We start from the raw sequence: 21,350 nt of genomic DNA, 5'->3' as shown, positions 1-21,350 counted from the left end.
ATTTACAAGAGCCAAGACATAGAAGCAACCTAAATGTCATCAGCAAAGGAATGGATAAAGATATGGTACATGTATACAATGGAATATTACTCAGCCATAAAAAAGAATGAAATAATGCCCTTTGGAGCAACATGGGCAGACCTAGAGATTATCATACTAAGAGAAGTCAGTCAGACAAAAACAAATATCATATGATATCACTCATATGTGAAATTTAATTTTAAAAAATGATACAAAATAGAAACAGACTTACAGATATCAAAAACAAATGTATGGTTACCAAAGGGGAGAAGTGGGACAGGAAGGCTAAATAAGGAGCTTGGGATAATATAAGATAGATAGTCAACAAGGACCTACTGTATAGCACAAGGAACTCTACCCAATATTCTGTGATAACCTATATGAGAAAATAATCTAAAAAGGAATGAATATATGTGTTTAACTGAATTACTTTGTGGAACTAACACAGTATTGTATATCAACTATACTCCAATAAAATTTAAAAAGAAAGATGAGAGGATCTACAAGACATTCTTGACATGAGAGTTTACATTGTGGGTTTTCAAACTGCCTTCTTCAGTACCTGGGGTTTTTGTGGAAGATCTTCAGAGGTCACCAAGGTAATATGAGGGAGACACCAAGAGAACAAGTGGGTTTGTCTCTTTCCTTGCCCCCTCCTATAAACTAATAATAGTTGACTTTAAAAAAAGTGACCCTGTGGACTGTAGCCTGCCAGAATCCTCTGTCCATGGGATTCTTCAGACAAGAACACTGGAGTGAGTTGCCATGCCCTTCTCCAAGGGATCTTCCTGACCCAGGAATTGAACCTGGGTTTCCCACATTGCAGGCAGGTTCCTTATCATCTGAGCCACCAGGGAAGCCCTTTAGAAGAAGATGATGATGATACTATTATCCTGCTATTACCATCTTTTAATAAATGGGGTTTTAAATTTTTTTAAAGATATAAGAGTTTGATTTCTAAAAAATTACTTTGGTAACTGCTATTTAATCTCCCATGTCCAGTGCCCAGTTACAATGTAGATATTTTTAAGCAAAAACCTACTCAGCTCCCACTGTTTCAGGGGCTATTAGTTATCAGAGAGCTAAGCTTTGAATGCAGTGGCTAGTGGTTAGGGAGAGGGCTTCCCCGATGGCTCAGAGGTAAAGAACCCGCCTGCCAATGCAGGCGACGAGGGTTTGATCCCTGGGTTGGGGAGATCCTCTGGAGAAGGAAATGGCAACCCACTCCAGTATTTTTGCCTGGAGAATCACATGGAGAGAGGAGCCTGGTGGGCTACAGTCCATGGGTGGCAAAGAGTCGGACATGACTGAGCATGCAAACACACAGAGGGTTTAGGGAGAGTGGGCTACAGGGATGAAACGTTTTGTTATGGAGACCAGAGAAATAGACAAAACAAAGGCATGAAAGTGGGAATGATTAGAAGTGAGATGAAGGAGTATCAAAGACAAATTTGCCTGCTTCATGACTTCATCTATGATGGGCCCTGCCAAAGATGCCAGACTTCAGGTTTTCCGAACTTAGAGATTTATCTCCTGTGTCTTGTTTAATTGATCACATTTGATATTCTTTCAGCACTCTCAAGTGTATCAGAATGATAGCTCCTTCTTTGCCTCAGTGCAAGCACATACATCTCAAAGTATTTTTGAAAGATTATGCCACTATGGGAGCCCACAGACATAGCAACTGGAATATGTTGAATTCTTTTTTTTTTTTTTTGGACAAAACAATCCCCTTGTTAGTTTGAAAACTTCAGTGAAATAGGTTTCCATATGACATCCCATTTTCTAAAAATAATTACTTATGCTGAACTCTTGTTCCCAATTTTTTACTCTTTCCTGTATCCACACTTTGTGTCACATAACTCTGCATGTTTTTTCACTGAGTGAGGGATACACTGCTGTGCTCCTTAACTTTGAGCTTGGCCACACGATGATGATGTGGGTGCAAACAACACTGTACTCGTTTCCTCTTTTTTAGGCTACTCCCCCAATTCTGTGGCATGTGGAATCTTGGTTCCCTGACCAGAGATTGAACCTGTGGCCTCTGCAGTGGAAGCATGGAGTCTTAACTACTGGACTGACTTCCAGTTGAGGCCTCATGAGGCTTCATGTGCTTCACTTACTGTTTGCACTTCTGTCATCATCATGAGAAGCCTGTGGTTCAGCTAGGCTCTTCATCCGAGGAGACTGAGAGGCATGTGAACCAGATTTGGATCCAACCTGCAGCTTGGAGCCATCTAGTTAAGTTCAGCAAAGATGAGCAGAGCCACCCTAGTGAACGTACAGACATGCAAAAAAGAGTATTTAGATTTGAATGTCATTGTGATTCTGTGACTGCTTATTATACAGCAAAAGCTGGCATAGGTAAGACCTTGAGTTTTTTGACAGATCAGAAATTGGGCAACTTCCCTGAAGATTCAGTATTCTCACCCATAAGACATATGTCGTTATAACTACATCACAGTATTATAGACATTAAATAAAACAGCATATCAATAACATACCAGGTACAATGTCTCATTATTATTTTATCAAAAGATAGGATGAGTCCCGTGGGGACTCAGGGATGCAGGGGAGTAAGAGACATGCATTTATTTCAAGATGGAGATTCAATGTTAGAACATACGGTGGTTGAAAAAAAGGCATTTATTCTGAAACTTGAGGCAAATAAATCCTTCCTCTTTAGTTTAATGATTGTTAAACTGCACAAATTTACTACTTGGGTAGATGAATAATGAGCTTGAAATAGTTTTCTTTTAAAGGAAAATAAAAACATGACTTTACCAACATCACTTGGTGTATAAAGTGCTATTAGTCACATGCAGTAGTTAGCACATTTGATTTGTTTGTGACCAAGAGTTCAGCTGAATACATATGAGATTTATTTTGTAATTTTCAACATGCCAATATAAAACAGCTTTTTTTTGCCCCTTCATTGCCATCAGGTTAGAATAAATTGACTCTTGATGCAAAGTTGTAGCCAGGGGTTGAAATTTACCTGTGATTAATGGTCAAAGCGTTGACTAGCTGCAGCCCCCACCCCCATGTTCTTGTATATCACGTCCTGGCCTGGGAGCTGTTTTGTATAAAATATTGAGATACTGGTCTCTCTGTCCCTCACTTGCCCTTGAAAGTGAAGAGAAATACTTGATTAAATTGGTTATTAAGAAAGAATAAAAGACAACTCCTAATGAATAAATACATTTGGTAAAGTATATTTCTAATTCTTTGGGTCTTTAAGTATACAACTGTAATATATTATTTCCTAACCAATTAGCAAGTCAGTTAGTTCAGTCAGCTTTTAGCATCACAGTTCACATTTTCCAGCAGGGATTTAGAATGGATACAAAATTCCTGGAGGGGAGGTGCCCGCCTTCCTTCCTGAGGCAGTTTACCTTGTGGAACTTCCACTCCCACAATAAAGCCAAAATGGGATAGATTTGTCTTTGCTTTCATTCAAAGCACCAGTTTGGTGCTTTGCTGATAAAACTAGTAAAAAATGCTTAGGACTTGTTTTTTTCTCCTCTGAAACACGCACATGTGTATACAGTATGGGTCCATCACTGTATTCTTCTGGATGCTCCCAAAAGCTGTCCCTGAGACAATGGTTTGGGTGCCTGCAGTTTATTGTATGCAATAAACCCCAGGAGGAAGTTAGGAAAAGCAAGAACATAAAAGGAACATTCCTGAGCAAGTTACTGCTGTGGGAAACTGGAGTTCAATATTGCTGGGAGAAACCACGTAAAACACAACTCAGAATTGTCCCACTGATGGTTTAGCGAGCCAAGGTATTCATTTCTTTGTGCCCTGCCCTCTTGACTGAAAGGGGCTCATGGGGGTGTTAACTTCCAGGCATTTCTAGCCGGCAGGCAGGACTTATTTCTGCTGACAGAAATAGATCTCAGGCAGAAAGAAGGCATGTATTGTAGAACTATCCATCTTGTAGGTGATCCCTGAGGTCAACAGAAGGAACGTGGGTGAAATTGTCAAGAGCATCCACTACAGGCACTAAAGGGAAAGTTGGTAACAAAAAAATCAGTTCTCTCATGTTACATGAATGTCAAATGTAAAATATTTTGGTTTTAAACAATGAGTTTAAAGAAGGAAATACTTGCATTGTCCTGGTCTATTTCATAAGGGATTTTTTCATTTTCTAAATTAAACTCTTTTGTCCCTATTGGTATGGGAAATAGAGTTATAAGGCAGAGACCCAGAATTTTTTTTCTCACAGCCGAAGGTCAAATGAGACAAATTCATTTTATCTTCAGGAACAAAGATTTAACAAGGTTTGCTTTTTAATTTTTTTTTGTTTTTATCCCCCCCCACCCCCCATTTAACTTAGCTTCCTTGCCTTCTTGTTCAGTTGCTCAGTTGTGTCCACTGTTTGCGACCCCATGGTCCCTGCCTTAACTTTAGGGAGTGTGTTGCTAATTCTTACCACAAGATGTCACTATTTTACCAGTCTTAATACTGAAATTTTTCTCTGCAATCATTTAGAACTATCTACTCTGATGTTTCAATAGCAAATAAATCCACTGAAATCGTCAATGTTTTTCTGGTAGACAAATTTAGAAAATTTCAGCTGAATAAAGATCAAATCACAAATGATATGGTCATCTCCGACAGAATCTACAGCCTTCCTGGGACTTTGAAATAATTACATCCCACTTACACTGCCTTCAGTACACACATTGGGCAGATACGATTATCATGTTTAAATAAAACATTTTGCTTTTATAAGCTTCATTCTATGCTTTTAAGATTTATGAAGCTATTTTTTAATTCAACAGTTCTCAAATGTGACAAAGTACAACTCCAGATAATATGTTTCTAGAAAATTCCTTTAGAATTTCAATTTAGCTACAAGGGGAACTCTTATGAAATCTGGATGGGGAACACACCACACGCTCATTGCAAAGAAGCTTCATAAAATGATTATGTTTCTAGGCAGAGGCTGGACTCCACAACTGTGCAATGACTTCATGGGAAGGGGCACTCAGATTTATAGTTCATTTCCATGGAATTTTCATGCAGAATTTATTCTTGATAGATGTTTTATATTTCCCACACTTATAGGGACAAAGGAGTTTAATGTGCTGTATAAAAGTACCCTTATGGAAAAAGACTAGGGTCTTGCAAAAATTAGACTCAATGACCTTGTTGTTTATAACAAATACTCTCCCTTCAAAATGCATGTAACTTGGGGCACCTATTTGCTTCTTTTTCTTGCTCAACAAAGGGAAAATCTTTTAGGACAAGAAAGCAAATGTGCCTTGATGGTTTCCGTGAGCCAATATGATAATGAATGGCTTGAGGGCATCTGTCATTCCCTGACTGTGTACATTTGCCTTGTTTTTTTAAACCTCTCTTCAAGTCTTATTTTCTTCATCTGATAAACATGTGTATGTTTAGTAATAATCCTTCCATGTGCTTAGTCGCTCAGTCATATCCAACTCTTTGTGGCCCCATGGACTGTAGCCAGCCAGACTCCTCTGTGCATAGGGATTCTCCAGGCAAGAATACTGGAGTGGGTTGCCATGCCTTCCTCCAAGAGCTCTTCCCAATCCAGGGATCGAACCCAGGTCTCCCACATTACAGGCAGGTTCTTTACCATCTGAGCCACCAGGGAAACCCAGTGGTTTCTTCCCAACCCGGGGATCAAACCCAGGACTCCCACATTGCAGGTGGATTCTTTGCCATCTGAGCCGCCAGGGAAGCCACTCAGGCAAGAATACTGGAGTAGGTTACCATGCCCTTCCCCAGGGGATCTTCCCAACCCAGGGATCAAATCTGTGTCTCTTGCATCTCCTGCACTGGCAGGTGGGTTCTTTACCATTAGCACCACCTGGGAACCCTTAATCCTTCCATAGTAGTCTGAAATTAGAAATTCTATTAGTATCCTACTGCAATCAACCACCATACATTTAGAGACTTAAGACAAACTTACTCTCTTACAGTTTTGGAGACCAGAAGTCCAAAATCAGTCTCACTGGGCTAAGGTCAGGTATCAGCAGGTCTGCTCCTTTCTGGAGGTTCTAGGAGAGAATCTGTTTTTTGCTTCTTTCAGCTTCTAGAGTGTGCCAGAATTCACTGCCTTCTCTGGTTCATGGATTTATCTTCAAGCAGCACAGCATCTTCAAATCTCTCCCTGACTGAGTCTTCACGTTTCCTTACATAAGAATAAGGACTCTTAATAAGGACTCTCATACACTACCATGTGTAAAATAGGGAACTAGTGGGAAGCTGCTGTATCACACGGGGAGCTCAGCTCAGTGCTCTGTGATGATCTGGGGGTGGGGTGGGAAGGGCGGCTCAAGATGCGGGGGGACATATGTATACACGTGGCTGATTTACGTTGTTGTATAGAACAAACTAACACAGCATTGTAAAGCAATTATATTGCAATAAAATTTTTTTTAATGAATAAGGATTCTTGATATCATTGGACCCACCCAGATAAACCAGGATCATCTCTCCATCTCAAGATCCTAAATTTAATTAAATCCACAAAATTCCCTTTGCCATATAAGTAGCATTCACAGGTTGTAGGAATGAGGACCTGAGGGAGCCATGATGCAGCCAACCACAGAAATGCTGTATGTAAAGGCCTCACCAATAAACAGAAACATGTTTATTATCATTGGCCATGAAATGTTAATTTAGCAGTCAGTCAGGTGCTGTGTCAGTGAATGACTCAATGATAAAATGACATTTTTCACCTTCTGGGTATAGTGAAAGGACACAGGCATTTACTTTTTAATATCTACTCAGGCAAGAGGTCGATTTATAAGAAAACTAAAGCTATTTAAGTCAGTCTTCAAATACAGTGTATAGGATGAGCTGTGTATTTCCTCTATTGAATTGAATCATTTTCATTTTCTTTTTGCTATTACAATAATAGGAAGTCAGCGTATTTTTACAGATCAACATCTAACTTACTGGTCAGCAAAAATCCTGGGTCTTTACGTGGCTTTCTCATTCTTTAAATCAGACTGAAAAAAAGCTATACAGGGCATTGGGTGTCTGTGACATGATTTCATAAGGAACAATCATTTGTGACTCTATGGAGGAAAAATTAAATAAAAAATACAGTTTCATCTCATTATTTTCATATTTGTCATATCTTGTTGACATTTTCTGTGTTATCTACTCTTGAACATACTTGAAGCTATTATTTAAAAAAAATAAAGGACAACATTTTGTCAGCACTCCAACTTATGTGGAATAATTATATTGAAGAGACTATCATTTGAATACTTCAGTTTTGTACTGAGTTTAAATTACACATTTAGTCAATATGCAATTAATTGAAGTAGAGACACCTGCAAACTAATGCCATCAAATCAAGTGTGTAAGGAGAATGTACACTTATGTGAAGTGGCCTATCTTCCTACATTCACCTATTATATATTTAAGATGGCAGAAGAATTAAATACTGCTCAATTAAGAACAAGCCACTTAATGGATTGGAGCCTTTTGGAGACACAGGCCAGAAAATTAATTTCAGGTGGGTGAGCATGGCATATTCCTGTGTTTTGTGAAAGACATCGCCCTGAAAATTTGCCATCCACACACTTTTCATTAATTGTGTTTAACAACAACTAGTTATCAAGCTCCCTAGACCAGTGGTTTTTATTTTTTATTATTTTTTTTCATTTATTTATATTAGTTGGAGGCTAATTACTTTACATTATTGTAGTGGTTTTTGCCATACATTGATATAAATCAGCCATGGATTTACATATGTTCCCCATTTAAAAACTTGGGACTCAGTGAAGACCCACGAATCCTCTGAAACTGTGTAAGAAATTGTGCGTGTGTGTGTGTATACACTTTTTGTGCTGTGGCTGAATGTACTAATGGAGAGTCAATATCCTTTCTCCCCTTACTCTTGTGTAAATACAGGTTTTATTCCATCTGGAAGGTGCTTGGCCAAATAGTGCATGTGCTAATTTCCCCACCTGTCTTCTAGATAGGACTGTCCACTGAGAATTAAGTGCAAGTTCTTGGTAAGACTTTGAGTCACCTCAAGAACAATCAGACAGTAGGCATGTGTTCTTTGTCCTTTCACCTCTCCATTTGTCTTCCTTTTCACTACTTGGAATGCAGGTGTGATGGCTGGCACTCTAGCAGTCACTTTGGGACTTATAAAATATCAAGTAATTATTTTTAATATTTTTGTACTGAGGTAAAGTTTATGTACAATGAAACATTCAGACCTTATGGATATTGTTCAATAAGTTTAGGAAAATACATATCAAGGCCTATAGTATTCCAATCACTCTGAAAAGATCCCTCATGCTCTACAGTCAATCTCAACATTTCACCTAAGAACTGTTAATCTGATTTCTGTTTTCATATGTTAATCTTGTCTATTTAGAATTTCATATAAAGGGTCATACACTATATACTCTTTATTTCACCTGATTTCTTACACTTAGCATATTTTTGACATCCATTCATATTGTTGCACGTATCAGTAGTTATCTTAGTCAGTAGGACTACCATAGCAAAAATACCATAGACTGGGTAGCTTAAAAAACAAATATTACTCTCTCACAGATCTGGAGGCTCAGAAAGCCAATCTAAGATCAAGGCACTGGTAGATGTGGTATTTGGTGAGATACCAGATAGTCTTCCTAAATTATAGACTGCTGTCTTCTTGCTGCACATGGCCAAGATACAACATCTCTCCTGTGTCTCTTCTTATAAGGACACTGAGGACAGTAATCCTACTCAGGAGGACTCTAACCATGACTGGACTATTTTCCAAGGGCCCCAGTACCAAGAACCATCACAATGGGGATTAGTGCTTCAACAGATGAATTATGGGGGGGTGACAAACATTTGGTCCATAGCAGTAGTTCATTCCTTTTTTTTTATTGCTGAGTACTATTTCATGTTATGAATAGAATATAGTTTCTTCATCGAGTCTCCTACTGATAAATATCTAGCTGTTTCCAGTTTTTGGCTTTTATGAACAAAGTTGCTATGCACATGCATATACAGGTCTTTATGTGGACATATGGTTTCACTTCTCTTGGATAAATAATCAGTTCAGTTCAGTCACTCAGTCATGTCTGACTCTTTGCGACCCCATGAATCGCAGCACACCAGGCCTCCTTGTCCATCACCAACTCCCGGAGTTTACTCAAACTCATGTCCATCGAGTCAGCCATCCAGCCATCCAGCCATCTCATCCTCTGTCATCCCCTTCTCCTCCTGCCCCCAATCCCTCCCAGCATCAGGGTCTTTTCCAATGAGTCAACTCTTCGCATGAAGTGGCCAAATAATAGGGGTATAATTACTAGGATACAGGGTAGATAAAGATATATCTAAAAACTGCTGAATAGTTTTCCACAGTAACTACAAAATTTCACACTTCCATCAGCAGTGTCCTTGCTAACATTTGTTGTCAATTTTTTTTAAAAAAATTTAAAAAATGTCAATCATTCTAGCGAGTGTGAATATATGAATTTTTAATTTGTGATCCTTAAGGATTAAAGATACAGAACAGTTTTCATGTGATTATTGGACATGGCATTTTAATGCAATATTGGAGTAGAGGGTGAGACCTTCAAGGGACAGACTGTAACAACAACAATTACTCATTTAAATGGCTTTTAAAGAAAATGGGTCTTGGTAATCCTTTCATTGGGTTTGCAAACTTTGAGGAAGAATTGAACTGCTCTGGAGAATACTGGGACCTTTGAAAGATTTGTGGTTGAAAGGGAAAGAGAGAAGAGTTAGGGCTCCTGGAGGCCAGAAACAGACTTTGGGGTAAAACAATGAGAATTTCAGTGGAGGCTTTGAGTTTTTTATGAAGTGTGCAGTGACAGTGAACACTCTTCTATTCATCATACAATTTCAGGAATTATTTACTGAATTATTTACTTATGCAGGAGTGGGAAAACCACTATCAGCACACTTAATCTGGGATACCACCGTTTTTTTGTGTGTGCCTGAGTACAATTTTATTGGCACACAGCCACACATTCATTTCTATATTGTCTGTGGCTGCTTTCATGTGACGATGACAGAACTGAATAGCTGCAACAGAGATCAATAGAGCCTGCAAAACTGAGAATGTTTAGTATCTGGCCCTTTTCAGAAAACAAGTGTTAACCCCTGTACCACTATGGGGGTAGGTGAGGGGAACTACAATGAGGTGATTAGTACTGAGTCAATGTGGGAGGGGGGTAAGATTTTTGGAGGCTGGATCCACTATTTCCAAGCCTAAGGAAGAACGGTTGTAGATTCTCCTGGCTTAGCAGCCAAGTATTTGAAAGTGCACCGAGACGTGGTCAGACGATGAACAGTTATTGAGGTTCTTTTCCTTTTTACTTTTTGCTACTATAATCTGTTGTATGTGACAATTTAGATTGATACAGTCCTTACTTCCCCAAGCTAGATGATACTTATGTGAAGGGACGTGAAAACATCACAAGGTCAACAGAATAAGAACGCTAAACAACAACTAATACAGAAATACCTTTGCAGACCATCCAAATCCCTTTGTTCTGACTTCATGTTAACTAAGCAATGTAAAAAAAAATCAATTTTTTAAAACTCATCCACAGATTAAAGAGCAAACACAAAAATATGCTCTTTGACCAACTATAGTTCCCTCTATGAAATAAAATCAGTCACTTCCTGATTCAAATTGGTTTCACCTTCATTAGAGCTGTGCGTCTGTTTTCTTTGGGCATAATCACTCTTCAATAAGCTGACCAGTAAATACTAAAATGTAAGAAAGGCTCCAATGGCTAGCAGAAAGACTGTAGCACTGAAGTCAAGGGGACAGGTTTTGAAACTGCAAAGTTTACTAGTTCTGTGACTTGGACAAGGTGGTTTCACCTCTCTGAATCTCCTGGTTTACACCATTAAATGAAATAATATACTGACCGCCCTTAACCTAGTGCCAGAATACAATAAGCACTTTATAAACAAAGTTTCCTTTCTTTATCTTCTATGTGCAGGGCTGACAGATCTTACTTTGAATGCTGCTCTGGGCTGAGGTGTGCCCTACTTCCCATTCATATGTTGAAATCTTCCCCAGTGGGTCTTTAGGAAGTAACTAGGTTTAGATGAAGTCATGAGGGTGGGGCCCTCATGGGATTAGTGACTTTGTTAGAAGGAACACAAGAGAGCATGTGCTGTGTGTGTGTGTGTTACACGGAAGAGGTCACGTGAGTGCACAGTGAGATGGATGCCACCTACAAGCAAACAGAAGAGATCTCAGATTGAAACCTACGTTACCAACATCTTGATCATGAATTTCTCAGCCCCCAGAGCTGTGGGAAAAAAAAGTCTGTTGTTTAAGACACCCAGTCTGGTATACTGCAATAGCAGCCTGACCTAAGACAAACTGTAACCCAGTGAAGCCGAGTCTTGAAAACCTCTCCTGATTGCCACTTAGCTCCATCCCTAAGGATTATATGGTAGTCATTTAAGGAGTTAGCTCAATAATTTGTACTTTTATATTATCCGAAAGAGGGAACACACACCAGCTATTCACTTTCTTTTCATTCTCTACTGATTCTGTGTTTTCTTTACTTTCTGAGATATTTTAAGCCATTAGGAGATATTTTAAATTTCAAAGAGTTGATGTGGGTCTGCTATGTTTGGGTAGAAAGCCTCAAACTATATTTTACTGAGAGTGCAACTAAAGATGAGAGTAGTGTCTGAACTAAGGATATAGTGGACTGAGAACATTATGTGGGCTTTTTAAAAAATATATTTTATTTTTTAAGAGAAACTTTAGGTTCACAGTAGTTTGGGCACAACAGATTTCCCATACACCTTTGCCACTGCACAGGCACAACCTCCCCCATTATCAGCATCTTACACTGTAGTTGGTAGCTTTGTTGTAATTGATAAAGCTACACTGACATGTCATTATCACTCAAAGTCCACGGTTTACATTAAGGTTCACTTGTGGTGTTGTATATTCTAAGAATCTGAACAAACATATAATGACATGGATCCACCATGATCATACCCAGGAGTTACACTGCTCTAGAAACCCTCTGTGCTCTGCCTCTTCATCCCTCTGGGACCTGACATTGGGGAAGTTTAGGGATGCTAAGTCAGTATCAGATTGACAAAATGTCTGATAGCAAAGCTCAAAGTCCCTAGTAACTATATGCTGTTGTTTTGTCAATAAACAATATCATGGTCAGGAGCCAGGTCAAGAAATTTCAGGTACACTTGTTGGAATATGGGCTTCTGAAATTTTAGACTGTCAGCTGTGAATATTTTCCACTTTTGCTATTTAATGTTTACATTCAATGAAAAAGCTCTGTTTAGATTTTTTTTGCTCCTTTCCCCCCTTTTTATTGAATCAGAGACTAGATCTAACACTGATGCCTGGTCATGATAGAAGGTAACTGAGATAAGCCTAAAAGTTGCCTACAAAACCCTGATTATTTATAGTCAGTGAGTTATGTGGGATCATGCATTTCAGTCATACCTATATACATCTATCATACAAATTACACAGAAGTTTATTCTTGTAAAAGAATTCTATGAAGTACAAGAAGATAGTTATGTTAGAATATGGTTTCCCCATTTCACTCCTACTGTGCACCAAAAATTTTTTTAAATATTTATTTGCTTAATATAGTGTACAAACTGTGACAACACAGTGGAGGAAAATGCTGTAAATATTGTCAGCTTTCAGGAGAACTTAAAGTTTTCCTGAAAAACTTAGGAAACTGACTATAATTCCACCCACTGATTATAAACTTTATGAAGGCAAAGATTTTTCCCTGTTCAGTTGTTCATGGATCTATCCAAGTGTCTGGAGCAATGCTCGCAAAGGGTGACTACTCAGTAAATACCTGTAAATGAAGGAATGGATGATGCAAGAAAGTATATGCATTTCTTTGGAAAGAAACATTTTGACTAACATTAAACACTAGAAAAAAATTTAGGTTTATTTTTCTGTGTTTTTTTTTAAGGCACTGAATGTACAAATGTACAAATTTGTACACATGTACAAATTAATGCCTTTCATATGGAAAGAAGCTTCCTTTTGGCTACTGTCATATAAAATCATGTTCAACTGTAATCTACTGTTGCCATCTTGAAGTTGTTAAAATTTCTGAACAAGAGGTTTTACAGTTTCATTTTACATTGGACCTTACTCTGTCCATGGGATTTCCCAGTCAAGAATACTGGAGTGGGTTGCCATTTCCTTCTCCAGGGATCTTCCTTGAACTAGGGATTGAGAGAGTCATTTCCTAGGCAGGTTGATAAGAAGTCTATGGGTCCCCAAGGAGAGAGGGGTCTGGAATTCTCAAGGAGGAAGAAAGGACAAACTTTTTAATTTTTTCCTCTACATTCCTTAGGATTATATAACAATGATGTATCCTGCCTGAGGACAGTCTCTGGATTAAACCTTCTGGCTAATTCTGTTATCTTAAAACATAAATTATGGGAGTAGGTCTGGTCTTTACAAGGATTATATAGCAATAATGTATCCTGCCTGAGGACAGTCTCTGGATTAAACCCTCTGGCTAATTCTGTTATCTTAAAATGTAAATTATGGGAGTAGGTCTGATGAGGTCTTTATAACCTCCAGACATTCTTTGGATTCACTGGCGAGTATATAACTCCATTGATAACAGTAGCAGGGGGGTACTCCTTCTACCCCCTTCTGATGTCTATGTCAGAAGCTTTCTCTATCTCCTTTATACTTTAATAAAACCTTATTACACAAAAGCTCTAAGCGATCAAGCCTCGTCTCTGGTCCCGGATTGAATTCTTCTCCTTCGAGGCCAAGAACCCCGGCGTCTTTGCATGATTCAGCAACAACCTTTCAGGATTAAACTCACGTCTCCTCATTAGCAGGCGGATTCTTTACCACTGAGCCACCAAGGAAGCCCGTAAATTATGGAGCCAGTTATAGAACTGAACTGATCTATTACAAAGCCATTACACACTAGCTAATTATTAAGAACAGAGTTAGGGGAGCTAAAGAAATGTAAATGAAAATTTTCAGTTCTCTAAGTTGTTAAGTAAAACTGCAGCGTCCATATCTCCAGATGATCTAGAAGTCACTAGAAACAGGCAAATTGTCCCATAGGATAGGAGGAAAGGAAACAAACTGACATTTTACAAATCATCTATGACATGATGTCTTGCTTGGTGCCAACTGTGCCCTTATCCCCTAACCTTCTTCCTTTAGGTTTATAATTTAAAAGACAGACAAGGTAACATGAGTGATGTGCTACATTTAGTGATCTATTACTTTTTTTCCTCTCTTAGTAGATGAATGCTCACTCACTTCTTTTTATGGGTCTCTCAGGCTTCAGACTACAGTGCAATGGGGGAGTTTAAAGAAGTGTCTCTGATTGTAGATCTTCCTAACGTCTCACAAAAAATAACTGGATGAATATTCATACATGATAACAACTGAAAAAAAACAGAGCTAAGAATACAGATGAACAGGTGTGCTACTGCCAAAATCTGGGTGAAATTTCTCATAAAGCTGTGGTTTGTGAAACTGGGTAAAGAACCAAAAAACCCTTACCCATGCTTTGGTTCCATAGGCAGAACAGAGAGAAGATAGGAAGATCTTTCATTCCTCTTGCATTGTAGTCTGGAGCATGAGAGATCAAGGGTCTATACCTGTAAGAGAAGTGAATGGGCATTCATCTACTAAGAGAAAAAAAAAGATTTAACACATCACTAATGTTCCTTAGTCTGAGTTTTCAATTATCAGTTGTCTAAACTGTACTTAAGGCAAAAAAAGAGAGTTATCAGTTCAAAATTGGACTTGGTGGGAATTCCCTGGTGGTCCAGTGTTTAGGACTCCGTGCTTCCACTACACGGGGCATGGTTTTGATTCTTCATCTAGGAACTAAGATCCCACAAGATGCACAGTGTGGCCAAAAAAATAAATAAAAAAACATTTGGTCTTTGTACAGAATGTGTAAAATTGCTGAATGAAGATATCAGCTGTGCTAGCAAAGTGAACATTCTGTTATGAAAATGAAGGAGTCTGACTTGATTTTCTGCTTCAGATGGAAGGGCCATTTCAGAGTAAATGAGAGCGGAGTCAGATTCTACAGAACCAGCTGGAAATATGGCAAAAGGTAGCTTTTTTTTGCCATTGTTATCTTTGTTATCATCATGATCTCATCCTCTGTCTTGTGATAACTTCAGAATTCGGAGCTTCATGCAAGTCTTGTGATATACCCCTAATTTTTCAGGTGGTCCCAGGTTGGAGATAAGGCGGCCAATCCCTGAGACGGAGGTGGACAACACATAAACTGTTTTGACCAAGGAGCCCAATGACTTATGGTGGTGTGATTTCCAATCTAAGCCTGTTTCCTCATATATAACGGCTTCCCAGGTGGCGTTAGTGGTCAAGAAACCACCTGCAGTGCAGGACACCCAGGAGACTCAGGTTTGATCCCTGGATCGGAAAGTTCCCCTGGAGGAGGGCATGGCAACCCACTCCAGTATTCTTGCCTGGAGAATCCCATGGACTGAGGAACCTGCTGAGCTACAGTCTATAGGGCTGCAAAGAGTCAGATACAACTAAGCAACTGAGCACACACCCACACCTCAAATATATAAATTAGAACAGCAGCAGCTGCCACACACTTTTGTTGTAAGGATCATAGAAATAAAATATGCAAGCATGTATAAACTTTTGGTAGGAGAGGTAGTTCTGAATAAAACCAGATTTCCTTCCCAATTGACCTTTTCTAAACTACCATTTCTCATAGGGCCTTCCCCTGCATAAACCTTATATCTTATAAATATCTTCTGCTAAAATGAAAGCCAATGTACTTAATTTTACTACTGAGCAACTTCATACATTCTGGGAATTGCAATCAATGTAATTTTCCATTTGTATTACATAACTTTTCCCATGAATTACACTTCTACCATTCTTGTATAGAATGGCAGTATTACTCTGTGTTACTAGGATGGACTCAGGAGTCAGATTTCTTGGCTTCACATCCTAGCCCTGACACTTATTAATCACGCAATATTAAGTCCAATTTTGGTGCCAATTCTGATGGGTTGTTTCCTCCTCCCACACCCAGCAATGCTCTGACACTAGCTGGGTGCCCTACAATTCAACTTAATTCTGATACTATTGAAACCAGGCAGGACCCTGTGGGTCTCCAGGACATGGAAGCCCTTCAAATGGTTGCAAATCAGGGAAGGGACGGAATATAGGGATAAGGGAGGAGTAGTTAAGAAACAACAGCACAGCCGTGAGGTAGGTTCCTGTGTTCCCCCTCAAGGGATACACAGAACAGTATCTTTAAATTCACCTGTAGAACTAAAACCTCCACTGAATGTAGGATGTTCCAGAAAGAAGGTCACAGTTTGATAACAAAAATGCTCATCAGGAGACCATCTGAGGTCAGATGAAAGGAATACAGCTCCTCTCCCCAACCCTGATCCTTCTTATCAAACCCGTCCTTGAACTGCTGCTATAAAATTCCTCACCAAATTCCCCCTGGTGGGGACACACAGTTTTTCAGGGCACTAGCTGGCTGTGTCCAGCCCCCACCCTGGCAAAGCAAGAAAGCTATTTTCACCTACTTCACCCAAAACTCTAGTCTCTGAGATTTGATTGGGCACTGGAACACAGAGACTGAACTTTCTGCATCATCCTCTACCTTGCAGACACTGTCAGATTCCACAGGTTAAGGGCCCAATCTTACAAGACTACTCTCTCCCACTTCAGACACCAAACGAAAGTCCAGGTTGTCACCTGTGCTTCTGATCTGCCACATATAGACTGGAAGTTTCAACAACCCCCTCTCTTTGGTTTTGATTAATTTGCTAGTATGGTTCACAGAACTCAGAAATATTTTACTTACTAGTGTGGAGCCCAGGCGGAGGTCATAGGGCAATAAATCCAGAATTAGCCAAGCTTCCATGGCAACCATTGTCATGGGCCATCCTGTTTGTCATTAATCTGTGCCATCCTGTTTGTCATTAATCTGTGCCATCCTGTTTGTCATGAGCCATCCTGTCCCTAACCAGCCAGCTCCCATCTCCATATTAGGCAAAGTGGGCACCAAAAGACCCCCGACCAATGACTTAACACCACCCCTCCCCATAGGAAGTTTCTTTGTCCTGAGACTATTAAAATTGGCCACAAGCCCATGAAAGGCGTCGGCTCTCTGTGGTCTGTCAGGAACTTGGCCTGCTGTCTTTGCAGTGCCTTCACTAGCTCAGCCTTTTGCTCTCAATAAACTCTCTCTTCTAAAATACTCTGTGTCTGGAAATTTTTTCCAACCTGTGTGAGAACTGCCACAATAACTAGACTACTGGCCTATTATAAAAGAAGGTAACTCAGGAACAGCTACATGGAAGATGTATATGGGGAAAGGGCTCAGAACTGCCATGTTCTCTGAGCATGCCTCTCCTTTCAACCAGGAAGCTCTCTGAATCCCTTTTATGAAGGCTTTATCACACAAGCATAGTTGATTAAACCATTCGCCACTGGTTATTGAACTTAACCTGAAGTCCCTCTTCCCTCCTCAGAGGTCAGGGGGGTGAGACTGAAAGTTCCAACTCCCCAACCACAAGGCGGGTTCCCTTGACAACTAAACCCCTGTCATAACTGCTTTCTAAAAGTCACCTGCTGCTGCTGCTAAGTTGCTTCAGTCGTGTCCGACTCTGTGTGACCCCATAGACGGCAGCCCACCAGGTGCCTCTGTCCCTGAGATTCTCCAGGCAAGAATACTGGAGTGGGTTGCCATTTCCTTCTCCAAAAGCCACCTCATTGACATAAATTTGGATGTGGATAAAACAGGTTGGTTACGAGTATCAACAGACATTTATTGCTCTTATCACTTAGGAAATTCTTAGGGTTTTAGGAGCTCTGTGCCAGAAACAGGGACTTCAAACGAATTATCTGTTTCTTATTATAACTCACAATGTCACATGAGCAGGTCACAACCTTCCTTTGCCTGTGTAGATAATAGTTGTATCATCTTCACAAGTTTAACTGTGAGGTTATATGACCTGTGCTGTGCTTAGTTATGCCTGACTTTTTGTGACCCTATGGATTGTAGCCCGCCGGGCTCCTCTCTCCATGCCATGGAATTCCAGGCAAGAATATTCCAAGCAAGAATATTGGAGTGGGTAGCCATTCCCTTCTCCAGGGGATCTTCCCAACCCAGGGAATAAACTCAGGTTTCCCACATTGCAGGCAGATTCTTTACCATCTGAGCCAGCAGGAAAGCCCAAGAATACTGGAATGGGTAGCCTATCCCTTCTCCAGGGGATTTTCCCGACCCAGGAATTGAACCAGGGTCTCTTGCATTGCAGGCGGATTCTTTACCAGTTGGGCTACCAGGGAAGCCCTTTATGAAATAACACCTTTAAGATGTTGTTTTTTTTAGAGCAGTTTCAGGACTAGAGTAAGCTCTCAGAAAACAATAGCTATTTTTTCTTTAAATAGTAGTGACTCAATAAGAAAACCCAAGTATGAAAGTTTCACTTTCTTATGAATGGTCTCTGTTCTTCGTATATTAGTAAATTTGCTAGGTATTTCTTTTTTAAAAATATTTATTTATTAATTCATTCATTCATTTGGCTGTGCCAGGTCTTAGTTGTGGCACACGGAATCTTTAGTTATGGTATCCAAACTCACAGTTGCGGCATACAAACCCTTAGCTGCAGCACATGGGATCTAGTTCTCCAACCAGGGATCAAACCACAGCCCCGTGCATTGGGAGAGAGGAGTCTTAGCCACTGGGCCATCGGGGAAGTCTCTCCTAGGTATTAAAAACATCTAGCGTGGAATGGTATCACAACCCTGGGTCATTTGGGGATATTTTAATAAATAGAGTGGACAGAGTATAGGAAAACCACAGGGGCTGTGGAATACCCCAGGGCTAGTAATTACTGAACGTGGCTACCACCCCTAAGCCTTAAGGTGTCAGGGGAGAGAACAGTTATTGGGACTTAGAAGCAGAGAAGGCAATGTGATGAGGGGAGAAGGATAACACAAGTTCTAGCTTCTGGTGGAAGAAAGTGGCCAAGACAAGGTGACCTGGCAGAGAGGGAGCTGGGGACTAAATTGTTTCACCTTCCTCCCCTCCTTTCTCTCTCCTGCCAATACACCGTAGTAGCCAAACTGAACCCCAAACTTGAGGGAAGAGAATCCCGCTGACACAGTTCATCTAGGGCAGCAGGATGGAGAAAGGGGAAGAGTGGACATGCCCAGTGCAACAGTCATGTTAATTCTAAACTTAAACATCTGGCAGTTTCATAAAATCATATCCTATTTTTAAATGATTATTTCTTTAAAAATTTATTTTTATTTTTTCGCCACACAGAATGTGGGATCTTAGTTCCCCAACCAGGGATCAAACCTGTGTCCCCTGCATTGGGAACATGGAGTCTTAACCAATGGACTGCCAGAGAAGTCCCTATATCTGATTTTTTTTTTTTTAGGAATAAGCATATTCACTTTTTTTGGAAAGAAAATCTTTCATATGAGACTAATATCTATGGAAATGGGTAATATTTCTGTGATCTCTGTATCTGTAGACTTGTGTTAAGTAACTATATCTATTGGGGTCAATAAGTCTCTTAGAGAAATTAGATTTCTTGGGGAAAATACTACTTTAAACGACAGCCACCCACCTCACATTACCTGTCCTTGGCCACAAGAGGGATAAGGCTCAAGATTTGGTTGGTCTTAGTCCAGTTTATCTCCAAAAGTATAAAGTGTCCAAAGGTATGGCTTATTGACAGATGAATCAGCTGCATCATCTCTATAGATGAATACCAATGAAACAAGCAAAATGATAAATGTACAACGTGATCTTTGAGAACTTGGATGTGCTTCAAACATCATATATACCAAAGGACCTCTATTCTTTATTGTTGCCTCTTCTTCACAAAGACATCCTGCATAGCTTCTCACACACCTTCTTTTGAACTGAAAAGGCATGATTATCATTTAAAAATGCAGTTCCCCACTCCTTTAGCAGGTTTTGGCACCAACTCATTTCCTATCAGGCACAGACTTAATAGAACCCTCCATCTCTTCTGCTAACAAAGATTATCCAGTGGGTGTTTCTCTGAGTTCACTGACAGCCTTCTCTCCTGGCATGTTCCCCTCCCTGTAACTAGATGGTGTCTCTTGTTTTTCTGCTCAGTTTCCTTTGGATCCCTGGGGTTCAGCTTGCAAACTGGAAAAGAAAATTTCCTCTCACCCATTAACTCAAATTCTCCTCATTTCCAGACCTACTCAACTGTTGTCTCAACTTATTCAAATCGATTAAAAAGATTATTCACTTTCTCTTTTTCATATCTCTGACACAAGAATGGAACTTGAAACCTATAAACTTCTATTGAAAGTGCAGAAATCCCTCCCCTACACCCACTGAAAACTCATTTCCATATTTCTCTTTATCTGGTGGGTTACTGTTGCTGTTTTATACCATACTGTTGGGAGCTTAATGTTAAGTGCTTCATTAATAATGTTTTGTGCTTTAGAAAAATTTGAAAGAGATAAATCTTGACAGAGAAAAGGACTTATTTATTTTATTCTTTATGCTTAACATCAGAGAACAGTTTAAAAACAGCTTTGTTTCTACTTCAAGATACAGAAAAGCAGTGCTTTACAAAACACAGCCACAGACAGAATTAATTAGTAGAAGTATAAAAAAGGGTTTTATGATTTAAAAATAAATGTTTGCTTCTAACAGTAATAAAATGATAAAAATCACTATATTGAGAGAAGAGGAAAGAAGAAAACAAAAGCATACATTTTCCTGGAAGGATAGGGCAAACTCATGGGTAGGCTAACAAAAGAATCTGTACAGAAAATAATTGAATAGAAAATGTCTAGTTTTGCCTTATTTGAGATGGATTTGTGAGTCCCATCTTGACAATATTTGTCAGTAATTTGGTTTCCATTAGAAAACAACCTTGACTGTTTTTTAGTCAGTCTGGTACTCTGCAACATTATTATCCTAACTTAATTCATATATTGGGTGGGCTAAAAAGTTCATTCAGGTTTTTCAATAAGATGGCATGACAAACCCTGAATGAGCTTTCTCGCCAATCCCAGTAAAAATAGTCTCTTCTAATATTCCCAACAGCCCTCCCTTCTGAAACCTTTCCTTTCCTCAACACATACAAAGCACTAGATGCAACCTTGAATCTAGTAGGGAACTTAAATGGCATTAGTTCAACCTTATTCCAAATTTAAAACACTTCTGGGACATGGTCAAACAGTGTCTGCCTGAATACTTTCAGTGAGGGGAACTCATTCTTCACCAGGTGTTCCATTTCATTTGTGTCTAATCGTTAGTCCTTGAATAGAGCAA

Source organism: Odocoileus virginianus, chromosome X (genome assembly GCF_023699985.2).
Source record: "Odocoileus virginianus isolate 20LAN1187 ecotype Illinois chromosome X, Ovbor_1.2, whole genome shotgun sequence".
Taxonomy (NCBI): domain Eukaryota; kingdom Metazoa; phylum Chordata; class Mammalia; order Artiodactyla; family Cervidae; genus Odocoileus; species Odocoileus virginianus.
Note: the sequence above shows the minus strand (reverse complement) of the source record.